Source organism: Triticum aestivum, chromosome 5B (genome assembly GCF_018294505.1).
Source record: "Triticum aestivum cultivar Chinese Spring chromosome 5B, IWGSC CS RefSeq v2.1, whole genome shotgun sequence".
NCBI classification, from domain to species: domain Eukaryota; kingdom Viridiplantae; phylum Streptophyta; class Magnoliopsida; order Poales; family Poaceae; genus Triticum; species Triticum aestivum.
The window spans coordinates 355,170,851-355,183,532 of record NC_057807.1 but is presented as its reverse complement, the minus strand read 5'-3'; positions in this window follow the sequence as shown (position 1 = coordinate 355,183,532).

The following is a 12,682-nucleotide window of genomic DNA, read 5'->3' as shown; positions in this document are numbered from 1 at the left end:
GAGACACGGATGTTTTTGGCGTGGTTCCGATAGGTGGTGCTATCGTACATCCACGTTGATGGAGACTTCAACCCACGAAGGGTAACGGTTGCGCGAGTCCACGGAGGGCTCCACCCACGAAGGGTCCACGAAGAAGCAACCTTGTCTATCCCACCATGGTCGTCGCCCACGAAGGACTTGCCTCACTAGCGGTAGATCTTCACGAAGTAGGCGATCTCCTTGCCCTTACAAACTCCTTGGTTCAACTCCACAATCTTGTCGGAGGCTCCCAAGTGACACCTAGCCAATCTAGGAGACACCACTCTCCAAGAAGTAACAAATGGTGCGTTGATGATGAACTCCTTGCTCTTGTGCTTCAAATGATAGTCTCCCCAACACTGAACTCTCTCTCATAGGATTTGGATCTGGTGGAAAGAGGGTTTGAGTGGAAAGCAACTTGGGGAAGGCTAGAGATCAAGATTCATATGGTACGAATGGAATATCTTGGCATCAACACATGAGTAGGTAGTTCTCTCTCAGAAATAGGATGCTGGAAGTGTAGGTTCAGTCTGATGGCTCTCTCCACGAATGAAGAGGAGGTGGAGGGGTATATATAGCCTCCACACAAAATCTAACCGTTACACACAATCTAACAAACTCGGTGGGACCGAATCGTTAAACTCGGTCAGACCGATTTAGCAAATAGTGTGACCGTTAGGGTTTTTGGTGGGACCGAAATGCAACTCGGTGAGACCGATATGGTTAGGGTTAGGGCATAACGTAATCTCGGTAAGACCGATTACACAAACTCGGTGAGACCGATTTTGGTAATAAGCTTTCCAGAGAGTTGGTCAGGCAAACTCGGTTGGACCGATTATCAAACTCGGTGGGACCGATTTTGATAATAAGTCAACCAGAAAGTTTTCATTGTAATCTCGGTAGTACCGATTGCTCAAACTCGGTGAGACCGATTTTGATAATGGACATACACAGAGAGATTACAATCCCATCTCGGTGAGACCGAGATCCCTATCGGTGAAACCGATTTGCTTAGGGTTTGTGGCAGTGGCTAAGACATCCAAACTCGGTGGCGCCGGATAGAAAGAATCAGTGGGGCCGAGTTTGACTTTAGGTTTAGGACATATGTGTGGAAGTGGGAAAGTAGTTGAGGGTATTTGGAGCATATCACTAAGCACATGAAGCAAGAGGCTCATTAAGCAACACCTCATCCCTCCTTGATAGTATTGGATTTTCCTATAGACTCAATGTGATCTTGGATCACTAAAATGTAAAATGAAGAGTCTTGAGCTTGGAGCTTGAGCCAATCCTTTGTCCTTAGCATCTTGAAGGAGTTCCCACATCCTTTAGTCCATGCCACTCCATTGTTGAACTTATCTGAAACATAGTAGATAAAAGTGTTAGTCCAACAAGAGATATGTTGTCATTAATTACCAAAACCACCTAGGGAGCACTTGTGCTTTCAGAGCACCTTCTACCCGCTCTTTGTGAGCGCCATCATCGCTGGTCTGGTGCCTCCTTTTTCTGAGTTCTTCTTTGTTGTTCTTCGCCAATACAACTTGCAAGCTCTGCACCTCCACCCCAACTCTATTCTTCTCCTGGCGATTTTCGCGAGGCTCACGTTGGAGTGAGGCCCTCAGTGGACTTGCTGCGTCATTACCTTTACCTCCGGGTTTCTCGTGCCCACATCACCGCATGCACGAGCTTTATCGCATAGTCCAACTCCAATGCCATCTCGAAAACTGGGAAGAGGATCGAAGCCTTCCGGAGCAAGTGGGTCATGGTGGATGTCGGGCGCATCCACCCCCGACTGGTGCTGCCTACGGGGCAGCCCAAGGCCGTTGATGCGTGATCTCGCGCGGAGCTTGTCGACCTCCAGGCGAAGGTGGTGCTAAAGAGGATGAACGTTGACCTGAGGCCAGGCAACTTGGGGGCGGCGAAGCTGATTGGGGCTACACTCTTGAGGGAGTTCTTGGAGCACCGGGTGGCACCACTCCGGGAGCACTCGCTCGCATTGTGGAGGCTTGGGGAAGCGAACGCCGCCCTTCACCTAAGCTCCGAGGCCCTGGCCGACGAAGATCTGGTTGCGGCTCTCCACTCCTTGGTTGGGGGAGACGTGGCGAGCCCGGTGGGTGCTCCCGTTCCCCTGTTCCTTCGCAACGACTGGGAGCAGGTAGTGAACGCCATGCCCACCTTCAACGGTGAGGGGCTAGTGCCCGCAGAAGCTCCCGGGGATCTGGCGGCGCTGGCGACGGTGAACGTGTCCTCCGGCGACTCTAGTGGGAGTGAGGAGGAAGAAGAGGAGGAGGAGGAAGAAGAGTCTGACTCTGAGGCGACTGGCGAGGAGTCGGGGGAGTCCTTTCCTCGGTGCAGGTCCCGCGACCTCCGCTCCATGCTGGACGACAACAAGGCCGGTGCCAGGCAAGGAGGGGAGGATTCTCCCTTGGTCCCGAGGAAGGGCAGGTCGGGGCTGGTTCTCCCAGTGTCTTCTCTGGTCCTGGGGCGGTCTAAGGCCAGCTCCGGCCTTCCTGACGCGCCTTTTGCTTCCGGGCCTCCCAAGGCTGACCCCAGCTGTAGGCTCTCGGGCTTCAAGTTTGGCCGGAGGCTGCTTGAGTCCACGAACGACGACCAGTAAGTGCTCGATCCGCGCTTTGCTTTGTTTCTGCCTCCAAGGCTTGACGTCTGCATTCTTTTGGCCAGGCCGGCACCTGCAGCGAAAGGTTGAAAGGGGCTTCTGCGGCCTTGCTTGGGGCGAGTTCGTCTGTTGGGACAATGCCTTCATCTGCGGGGAAAGGAGGCATCAAGGCTCGCGCCTCTCCTGCCCGATCGTCTTCGCGAGCCCAGCAGGGACACTCTTGCGAGGAGTCAGCTCCCGTGGCCCCGCCGACTCTGGAGGTGCCTGCGCTTGATGCTGCCGCTGAGGTGTCCAAGGCCCAAGGGGCTCCTTCCTCCCAAGCCGTGATCACACTGCCGTCCTCTCCGCCTGTTCCAACGGCTCCCATCTCTTCTGATCCCTCTGCCATCCTGGACTAGGCCGCCAACAAACTGAGCCGGCTGCAGGAGGATCTTCGGAGCACGGACCCCCGCCTGGTAGTCGGGCGCCTGGAGCTAGCTTCTGGCTGGGCCCGTTCTGCCGCCTCCGTCCGAGTGGCGCTGAGCCAGGCCGTGTCGGCCTTCGATGGGGAGAAGCAGGCCGCCTGCCATGCCAAGGCCGCTCGCGACGCTGTCCTAGGCGACGTTGCGGATGCCCAGGGCCGCTACAAGGTGCTGGAGGTTGAGCTGCAAGGCCTGCGTGACGAGCTCGTGAAGGAGGTCCGCATCCGCCAGGAGAAGGAGAAGGAGATGAAGGCTCGGGAGGCTGCCATCAGGGACCAGGACGCCGAGATTGATGACTGCCGTGGCCGATTGGAGACGCTGGAGCAGGTGCTGCAGGCGGAGAGGACCGAGCTAGACGGCAAGCCGACGGTCCTGGCCGAGGATCGAGTGGCCTTCGCCAATCTGGAGGAGAAAGCTCGCACCATGCTGAAGACGCTTTATGAGGGTGGCTTAGAGAAGCCGTTGGCTGGCGCCGAGGACGGCCCTGCCGAGCTGCTTCCCTTCCTGGTCCGTGCACTTGAAGATGTCGCGGATGGCCTTGGTCCTACAGCCGAGGCCGACGCGCGTGCCCTGCATTCCGCAGCGCTGACGCGTGTCCTCAGCCACGTCTACCTTCGCGACCCCAACGTAGACCTCGACAGCCTGCTGGAGCTCGTGAACGGCGACCTTGCCGCTGCTGCTGCTGAGGCCGTGAAAGGCCGAGCCGAGGCTTTGCTGGGGAGGTTTCGCGCCTTCAGCACCTTGCCCAAGCGCGACGCCGCCAGCTCCGCGGCCTCAGGAGGCGGAGCCGCCCAGCGTGACTCCAACACAAGCGGCGACGCCACTGGAAAGTGATCCCTTCGCAGCTTCTGTTCTGTTTTAATTCCTGCAACATGCACCATGCCTCATGGAGGCGTTTAAACTTGTGTTTGGCGTTGTGAAACAATCTATGGCTTCTAATATTTGCTTTTGAATTCCCTGGAATTTGCATTTTCCCCTCCTATTTGCTTGTGTTCTACGTCGGCAGGGCCCGACCCCGCGTCATACCTCAGCCGCCATTAGCCCTGACCAGAAACCAGGATGGGACTAAGGAGTGAGGGGCTACGTGGCAAGTTAGGCTCCTGAGTCGCGATGCTTAGGAGTCCCCCTTGACGCACAAACAACAAGTAGGGAAGGGAGGCATAGGAGTGGATTTGTCGTTCTACGTCGGTAGGGCCTGGCCCCGCGCATACCTCACCCGCCGTTAGCACCGACCAGAAACCAGGACGGGACTAAGGAGTGAGGGGCTACGTGACCAGTTAGGCTCATGAGTCATGATGCTCAGGAATCCCCCTTGACATTCAAACGAGTTTTCATACCTTGGCTCCGCTCGGGAAGGGGCGCGCGACGACTAGGTCCGAGGGACCTGGCTGGGTGGCGTGCGCTCGGGCGTGGCCCGGGCGTAGCCCCCATGTCCAGCCCCCTCGCGCGGCACTCCTGAGGGGAGGCGTTGCAACGGTGCCGGACACTGAGCTCTGGGCTCCCTGAGGTTGGTACGGCCGTGGGCCGCCCTCAGTTGTTTATCACCAGCGCGGAGCATAGTGCTTCCGTATGTGTACGGGCATAGCCGCTCCTCGGCAGTGTCGTCAGCCAGCGCGGAGCATGGTGCTTCCACTAGTACGTGGGAGGGGGGCTCCCCTCCGGGAGGAGCCCCCGGGGCGTGTACAGCCCAGCCCTAACATGTGGCCGGCACGGTAGGGCTAGGAGAGGTGTATCTGGGCACCCGTGAGCCAGCACGGGACTCATGAGGCCCTACCTCGAGGCAGGTTGCGCCTGGCTTTGGGCCTTTATCAATGGTGTGTTCCTGCAAGGTGGTTAGAATGCAAATGCTCTACGTCCTCAGGTCCCGGCCCTCGAGCGAGCTCAGCCGCCGCTGGTATGACAGGTCGCGATGCCATGGGTCAAGGCCAGGGGGTGAGGGTTGGAGAGCAAGTAAGAGCCCATGAGTCGTGATGCTCAGGTACCCCCCCTTTTAACGTGCAAGCGCTTTGCATGAGAGTGGAGAGGTCCGCGATAAGCAGCAGATGATAACCATGGGAATCAGGTTAAGCGTAGAGGAGCAAATCCGTTTCAGATAGATGCGGAAAAAGCAAACGCCGCTGGGTCAGGCCCGAGCAGCTCGGGGATAATGCAGCCCGAGGGGCGCCCGCAATAAGGTAGGTAAAGAGCACAAGCAAAACGGATACATGCCGCAGGGACGGACCCACGTGACCTGGGAATGATGCAGCCCTGTGGGCGCTCCCAGCTGAAAATGGAACTTGAAAGATGTCACCTGATACGGTTGAAGATGAAGGGATGCTGAAGTAGCGGGCGACACGCGGTGAGGAAGCCGGTCCTCACGAGCTCCTGGGACTAAGAGCCTCGGGAGGCTCCGGGGGCACAGGTGGATCTTCGGGGACCATCTCCATCTCCGCCAGGACCGCGCAACGCCTGACATCCTAAGCCTCCAAAATGCTCCTCAGCAAGCGCTGATGAGTGGCGAGCGTGTTCGGCAGGCCGAAAGGCATGCGAACCTAGCTGTGAGGTGGACCCTCACAACGCCCCATGCACGAAGGCCAGCGGCGCTCCTAAGATGCGGCTCGGTTGATCCCTGGTACGTTGATGCAGACACGCAACCCACCATCCTCGCCCGGATGTGGGGCGTCAGCGAGCAGGCGGCGGCTGCCGCGCATGACTCTTGACTCCTACAGCTCCTGAGTGTTTCTCGCGATGAACTCCTGAGGGTTTGGCCCTCCTTGCCTCATACCTTCCTGAGGGAAACATGCCCTGAAGCACGCCTCCAAGTGGTGCCCGAGTGCCTCCCTCGTGACTTTGGCATAGTCGGTGGCTCTCCAAGAAAGAGCCCCCGAGCCCTGCCCGAGGAGGACACCGGGCCCGCCTTCCTATGTGACAGAGGGTGGCGCCCCCTGAACGGGCGCGGATCCTAACGCAACACCTCCAGAGGTGCCTGCCTCCTGAGGGTTGGGCCAGGTGAAGCCTTCTTCTTCTTGGGGACCTCATCGGGAAGTTTTCCGCTCCTGTGATCCAGGTCTTCGATTGCCGCGGCTTGGAAGGCACGCTCAAGAGAACACACTGCATCCCTTTCCTCACAAGGTACTGTGATGACTCCATCGCTTCCTGGCATCTTGAGGACATTGTAGACATGGTGAGTCACTGCCATGAACTTGGCCAGGGCTGGGTACCCGATGATGGCATTGTATGGCAGGCGAATGTGGGCGACGTCGAAGTCAACGAGCTCGGTGCGGTAGTTGTCGCGCTGCCCAAAGGTGACTGGAAGGCGAACCTGCCCTATCGGAACAATGGAACCATCAGTGACTCCTGAGAAAGGCTTGGTCGGCTGAAGCTGATCATATGGCACTTGGAGCTAGTTGAATGTCTCGACGGACTGGACGATGAGTCCTGCTCCACCATCGATGAGGGTCCTGGTGACTTGCACATTGCTGATGACTGGGGAGCAAAGCATCGGGAGGACTCCGGCCGTTGTTGCGCACTTGAGCTGATCCGCTGAGCTGAACATGATAGCGCACGCAGACCACCTGAGAGGGCGCGTGGCCTCAAGCTTGGGGAGGACCGCATTCACCCCGCGAGCGAACTGCTTGAAGATGCGCTGCAAGGCTGGGGCCTGGGCACCGCCCAGGATGCAAGCGATTGCGCGCAGCTCCTGCAAGCCCCCACCCCCTCGTCCTGATGCTGGTCCTCATTCCTCCTTGGCGGTGGTGGCAGAGGAGGGAGGCCTGCGTTGCCATGTGGGTGATCCTCACGAGGGTGATCCCTCCAACCTCCCTCGCGAGGTTGGTCCTGCCAACGATCCTCACGAGGGCGGTCACGCCACCCTTGGCGAGGGCCACGGTCTTCCCATCATCCTCCACCTCTTCCTCCTCCTCGGCCATAGCCCCGCTCGTTGCGCTCGGGGAGTCGACCGATACGCCCATCTCGCACGGCCCTGAGCTCTTGGCATTCGTTAGTGTTGTGGGTGTGGAGGTTGTGGTACACGCAGTACCGGCTACCCTTGGATGACTCAGGCTGATCCCTGCCTCGCTTGGTGTCTGGCTCTGCTGCGAGCACAGCAGCTCCCTTAGCTTCACGTCCTTGACCTTTGGCTTCTTCTCTTTTGGATCGGCAGTCGGCAGGTCGAGGAGGGAGAGGCGCCCTTCCTCAGCCCTGGCGCACTTGGTCGCCAAGTTGAACAGCTCTAGGGATGTGCACAGGTCTTCATGGATTGCTAGCTCCTCTTTCATCTTGATGTCACGTACGCCATCAGAGAAGGCTGAGATGATGGCTTCCTTAGTCACCCTGGGGATCTTGAGGTGAGCGTTGTTGAAGTGCTAGATGTACTTCTGCAGGGTCTCTCCTGGCTATTGCTTGATGCGGCGCAGGTCACTCATGTCCGGGGGCCGGTCGCGAGTGTGTTGGAAGTTGGCGATGAAGCGAGTGCGCATCTCGTCCCAGGAGGAGATCGTGCCAGGAGCCAGGTTCACAAGCCAGGTGCGGGCACCGTCCTTGAGCGCCATGGGAAACCAATTCGCCATGACCTTTTCGTTCCCATTGACGGCTTCGATGCCCAGCTCGTAGAGCTGTAGGAACTCCGCGGGGTCGGCAGTGCCGTCGTAGCGAGGGGGCAAGTCTGGCTTGAACTTGCCGGGCCATGCGATGCTACGCAGCTCGGCGGTGAAGTCGCGGCAGCCTGTAGTGGCCACCGGAGCTCTCTGCTGATGCGGGGCTTGCTCCTGGGGATTCCCGCGCACTGCTGCCTAGAGCAGCACAGGGTCTTGACATGGCGGCGTAGGGATGCGGTCATGGCGCACCAGTGTCGGGAGCATGCGAGCACCTTCTTGGGGACGAGGGATTTCTTGGAAGCTCCTTTCTTGTCGCGCGGGCGCCGAACGTGGAGGGTCTCGTCCTGGGGTCGCGCGCCTTGGATCCAGGGCGCCTTCTTGGGGAGGAGGTGGCGGAGGCACCTCCTGATCCTCGCCTCCTGCGCAGGATGGAGGGCGAGGTAGCGAGAGAGATGGCAAAGGAGAGCCCCCTGAGGTGCTAATGAGATCGGTGATGCGGGCGAACCAGTCCTCATAGAGGTCGTCGATAGGACGGTAGTGCAGGAGCAGCGCGGCGTGCGTGTCTATGGGGGCGCGACGTGCGTGTCTATGGGGGCGCGACGGGCATGGGACGATGAACCGGCCGGAGTCAGCAACGGGGTGGCGGTGCAGCCTTCCCGCCGCACCGAAGGATGCAGGGACAAGGCCTGCTGCTCGTTCCCCGCCGGGCTGGTGGCGGCGTTGGCGGCAGGTGACGGGGAATGACGGGGGCGTCCGTCGACAGGAGCCGTCTAGGCGACTCGAGCGGCGAGAGCAACCCGACGCTCGGCGCGGGCTCGGCGAGCGTCAGACATGGATACGACGGAAGATCACACGCGACCAGCAGAAGAAAGATTCCAGCGCACCCCTACCTGGCGTGCCAAATGTCGGGTTTTGGGTTCCGGTAGACCCTTGAGGTTCGAACACTAGGGTGCGCATGAAGATCTTTCCCCTACCAGCTCACGTCTCGAAGGTTCGCAAGGAATCTAAGCTAGAAAGAAGAACACACAAGGGACACAAGGTTTATACTGGTTCAGACCACCATTGTGGTGTAATACCCTACTCCAGTGTGTGGTGTGGTGGATTGCCTCAGGGGCTGAAGATGAACAATACAAAGGGGAACAGCCTCGCGAGGGGCTGTTCTTGAGCTGGTGCGATGAACTGCTTGGGTGAGTTCAATCGCTTCTCTCTCTCTCTCCGATTGATTCCGTCCCTCTGCCCTGTGGTGGCTAGCTCTATTTATAGAGGGAGGCCCTGGGCCTCTTCCCAAATAATGAGCGGGAAGGGCGCCAACAATTGGCCATTTTGAAGGGGAACATCTAGTACACTTATCCTGACTAAAGTTGGTCTTCGACTGCCAAAGGCCCTGACGATGACACAGTCCTGGGCTCCACAATGACCTCCGTCCTGCCGTTCTGCTGGTCTTGGTCTTGTTGCACTGAAACGGTAACCTTTGTCTGATGCCTTGGCCTGTGCTTGCCCCTTTGCACCGAAGGGGAAACAAGGACACTGCGCAGGCCGGCGCCCGCATGGCGCCTACCTGGTCTCGATCATCATGGCTTGCGTCATGGGTTCCTTGCGAGGTACCCTGCCTTGATCTCTCCGCCTCCTCGTGAGCCTGCCTGATGAGGCTGCTCCTGAGGAAGCTTCCTGTCGTCCGCCCCGCAAGGCTTGGCCCATCGCGAGGGTCTTGAGCTTGAGCTGATGAAGCTGGCCTGCACTGGGCCCCCACTTGAGCCACGCCGCAGGCCGCAGGCAGGCAAGTCTGGGGACCCCCGTTCCCAGAACACCGACACCTTGCACATCATAATGAACTTAGTTTGCTTTTGGGTTATGAAGAAATGAAACATATAACTAATATTCTAGAATATAACCTTGAGAAATTTCTTGATGTTGATCTAGAGGAAATTTATATGTATTGTGCGGTGAATTGCATTGAAAATCCTTATATTGCTAATTACATAAAGAAAAGAAAGCAAACAGAAGATGAAGAGAATACTAATAAAAGGGAAGATACTTCCCAATATCCTCCTATTATTTCTAATGATGAATCAGGTAACGAGGAGGAGCTTTCTATTCAACCAATCTCATTAATAAGGAGCTCAAAAAAGAGGGTTAAACCCACACATGATGTGAAGAAGAAAAAGAAAAGACGGGGAGAAGCAAAGGTAGAAAGGTATCCCTCCCAAATGATGTTTCTCCTATTACTCATTGTGATGATGATAATTGCTATACTATTGGTGCTATCCATACTATTAATGATGAGAGTGATTATGCTAATGATATGAAAAGGCCCAATCTTGGGGATGCTATGTTTGATGAGAATGACATGTTTGAGAATATATTTGCTGCAATTAATGTTTGTCCCAAGCTTGGGGATGCTAGGTTTGATGAAAATGATATTTTTAGCCTCCCAAGTTTTGATATGCAAAGTTGTTATGATGGTAGCATGCCTCCTATTCATGATCATTATATTGATGAAAGTGGGTTTGGAAGAGCGTCAACTTTAGGAAGTAATGATCCCACTCTTTTGGAGGATGTTGAATCTTATAATATTTATGAAAATGGATTTGGAGATGTCATGACTTTATTTAGTGATGAATACACTATTTCGGAAGAGGTTTCAATTGATTATGATGAGAACAAAGTTTCTACTTATGATAATTATTGTGGTGAAACTTATGCTATAAAAAGTAGTGATGACTATATTTATAAAACTTGTCATGATTATGATTACCCTTTTTCTGAACATTACTCTTTTAATGTGGAAACAATTTATAGTATTCGAGTCTCTTATGATACTCCCACTATTCCGAATGAGAAGAAATTTGCTTATGTAGAGAGTAATAAAAATTATATGCTTGTAGATCATGAAAAGAACACTTTATGTGATGGTTATATTGTTGAATTCATTCATGATTCTACTGAAAATTATTATGAGGGAGGAACATATGCTTGTAGGAATTGCAATAATATCAAGTTTCCTCTCTATGTGCTTAAAGTTTTGAAGTTATGCTTGTTTTGTCTTCCTATGCTAGTTTGAAAGTGCTAGTTATCGACTAGAGGGGAGGTGGGGGTGAATAGGCGATTTTTATCAAAGTCTTCAAAACATGGAAGTTTTGAAGACAAACAAGCAAACCATAGTCAAGTATGCAATACTGTGAAAGTACAAAGACTAATAGCAGCTTGGTAGTAAGGATCAGGATGGAAGATAGTATGAAGCCAACCAACAATGGTAGTCAAGTAATGAAGTCAAATAGGTACGACAAATAGGCAATGACTTCACGAAGACAAACACAAAGTAAAGGGAGGGAGAGGATAGAACCAGTCACTTGTTGAAGACACAGGATTTGTTGGACCAGTTCCAGTTGCTGTGACAACTGTACGTCTGGTTAGGGAGGCTGAGATTCAACTCAGAAGACCGCGTCTTCACCTTATCCCCCTTGAGCTAAGGACACACAGTCCTCGCCCAATCACTCTGGTAAGTCTTCATGGTAGACTTCTGAACCTTCACAGACTTCGTTCACCGGCGATCCACAATGACTCTTGGATGCTCAGAACGTGACGCCTAACCGGCTGGAGGATACACAGTCCTCAAGTGTAATAAGTCTTCAGGGCACTCAGACAGAAAGACTTCAGTGATGCCTAACACTCTTTGGCTCTAGGTGTTTGGGCTTTGTCCTCACAAGGATTTATCTCTCTCAAAGGCTTCGGGGTGGGTTGCTCTCAAACGACAAAAGCCGTAAACTAACTCTGAGCAGCCACCAATTTATGGTGTAGGGGGTGGGATATTTATAGCCACAAGGCAACCCGACCTGATATCTCCGAAATGACCCTGGGTCACTAAGGAACTGACACGTGTTCCAACGGTCAGATTTCAAACACACACGACAACTTTACTTGGGATACAAGCAAAGCTGACTCATCCAGCTCTGGATAAGATTTGCTCTCATTGTCTTCGCTCAAAGACATAGGATTTGGGTTGAGCATCACTTCAGTCATTCTGACTTTGTTCACTTGGACCCCACTTAATAGTACGGTGGTTCCTATGACTCAACAAAGAAGAAAAGGAAACAACGAAACAACACAGTCTTCGCGCTCCAAAGTCTTCACTCAATGTCTTCTCATGTCATAGTCTTCAATGTGAATATCTTCACATACCACCATTGTCGTCAATGTCTTCATACATTTTTAGGGGTCATCTCCGGTAGGTAAACCGAATCAATGAGGGACACTACCTGCGTTATCCTGCAATTCTCATAAATGCATTAGTCCCTCAACCAACTTTGTCGTGAATACTCCAAAACCAACTAGGGGTGGCACTAGATGCACTTACAATCTCCCCCTTTTTGGTGATTGATGACAAACTGGTTGAAGTTTTCAACGGGGATAAAGTATGTGAAATTGTAAAGGATAGGGTATTGTCTTCATAAGTGGCAAAGGCTCCCCATGAAGATGTGCATATAAGTAATTTGCTTTTGGAATGCAAATGCACATGGAAGGTTGTACTTGTGGAGATCCTATTCAACTTATGAAGATAATTCATCATGCATGAAATGATATGACTAAGAGAGTGACATGCATAATGAAAAATGGACGTCTGCAGAATGATCTAAGTGCAGAAGTTACCATCGAGTTTAAGTGTTACAACTCAAAGAACGAAATGTATCAAAAGCAAGAGTTGTAATCACTAGGCAAAATATAAAGCAACCCAATTGTCCACTATGACAAGGACGATCCTGCTCCCACCTACTGCTTCATGGCACGTGGTGCCAAGGTAAAATCACGTGATGCTTACTTTCAAACGTCAAGTGAAGATGACTCTGATTGTGAATCCAAACCCAGCTACAAAACACTTGATAAAATTGCAACTGAACAACAAAAGGCTATGGAACATACTCAAAAACTGTTAGACAAAAGCGATGACCTATTGGACGCGGAAATGACACGTTCACAGTCCTTAGTTGAAGACATAAAAAATCTTCATGCTAAGTACC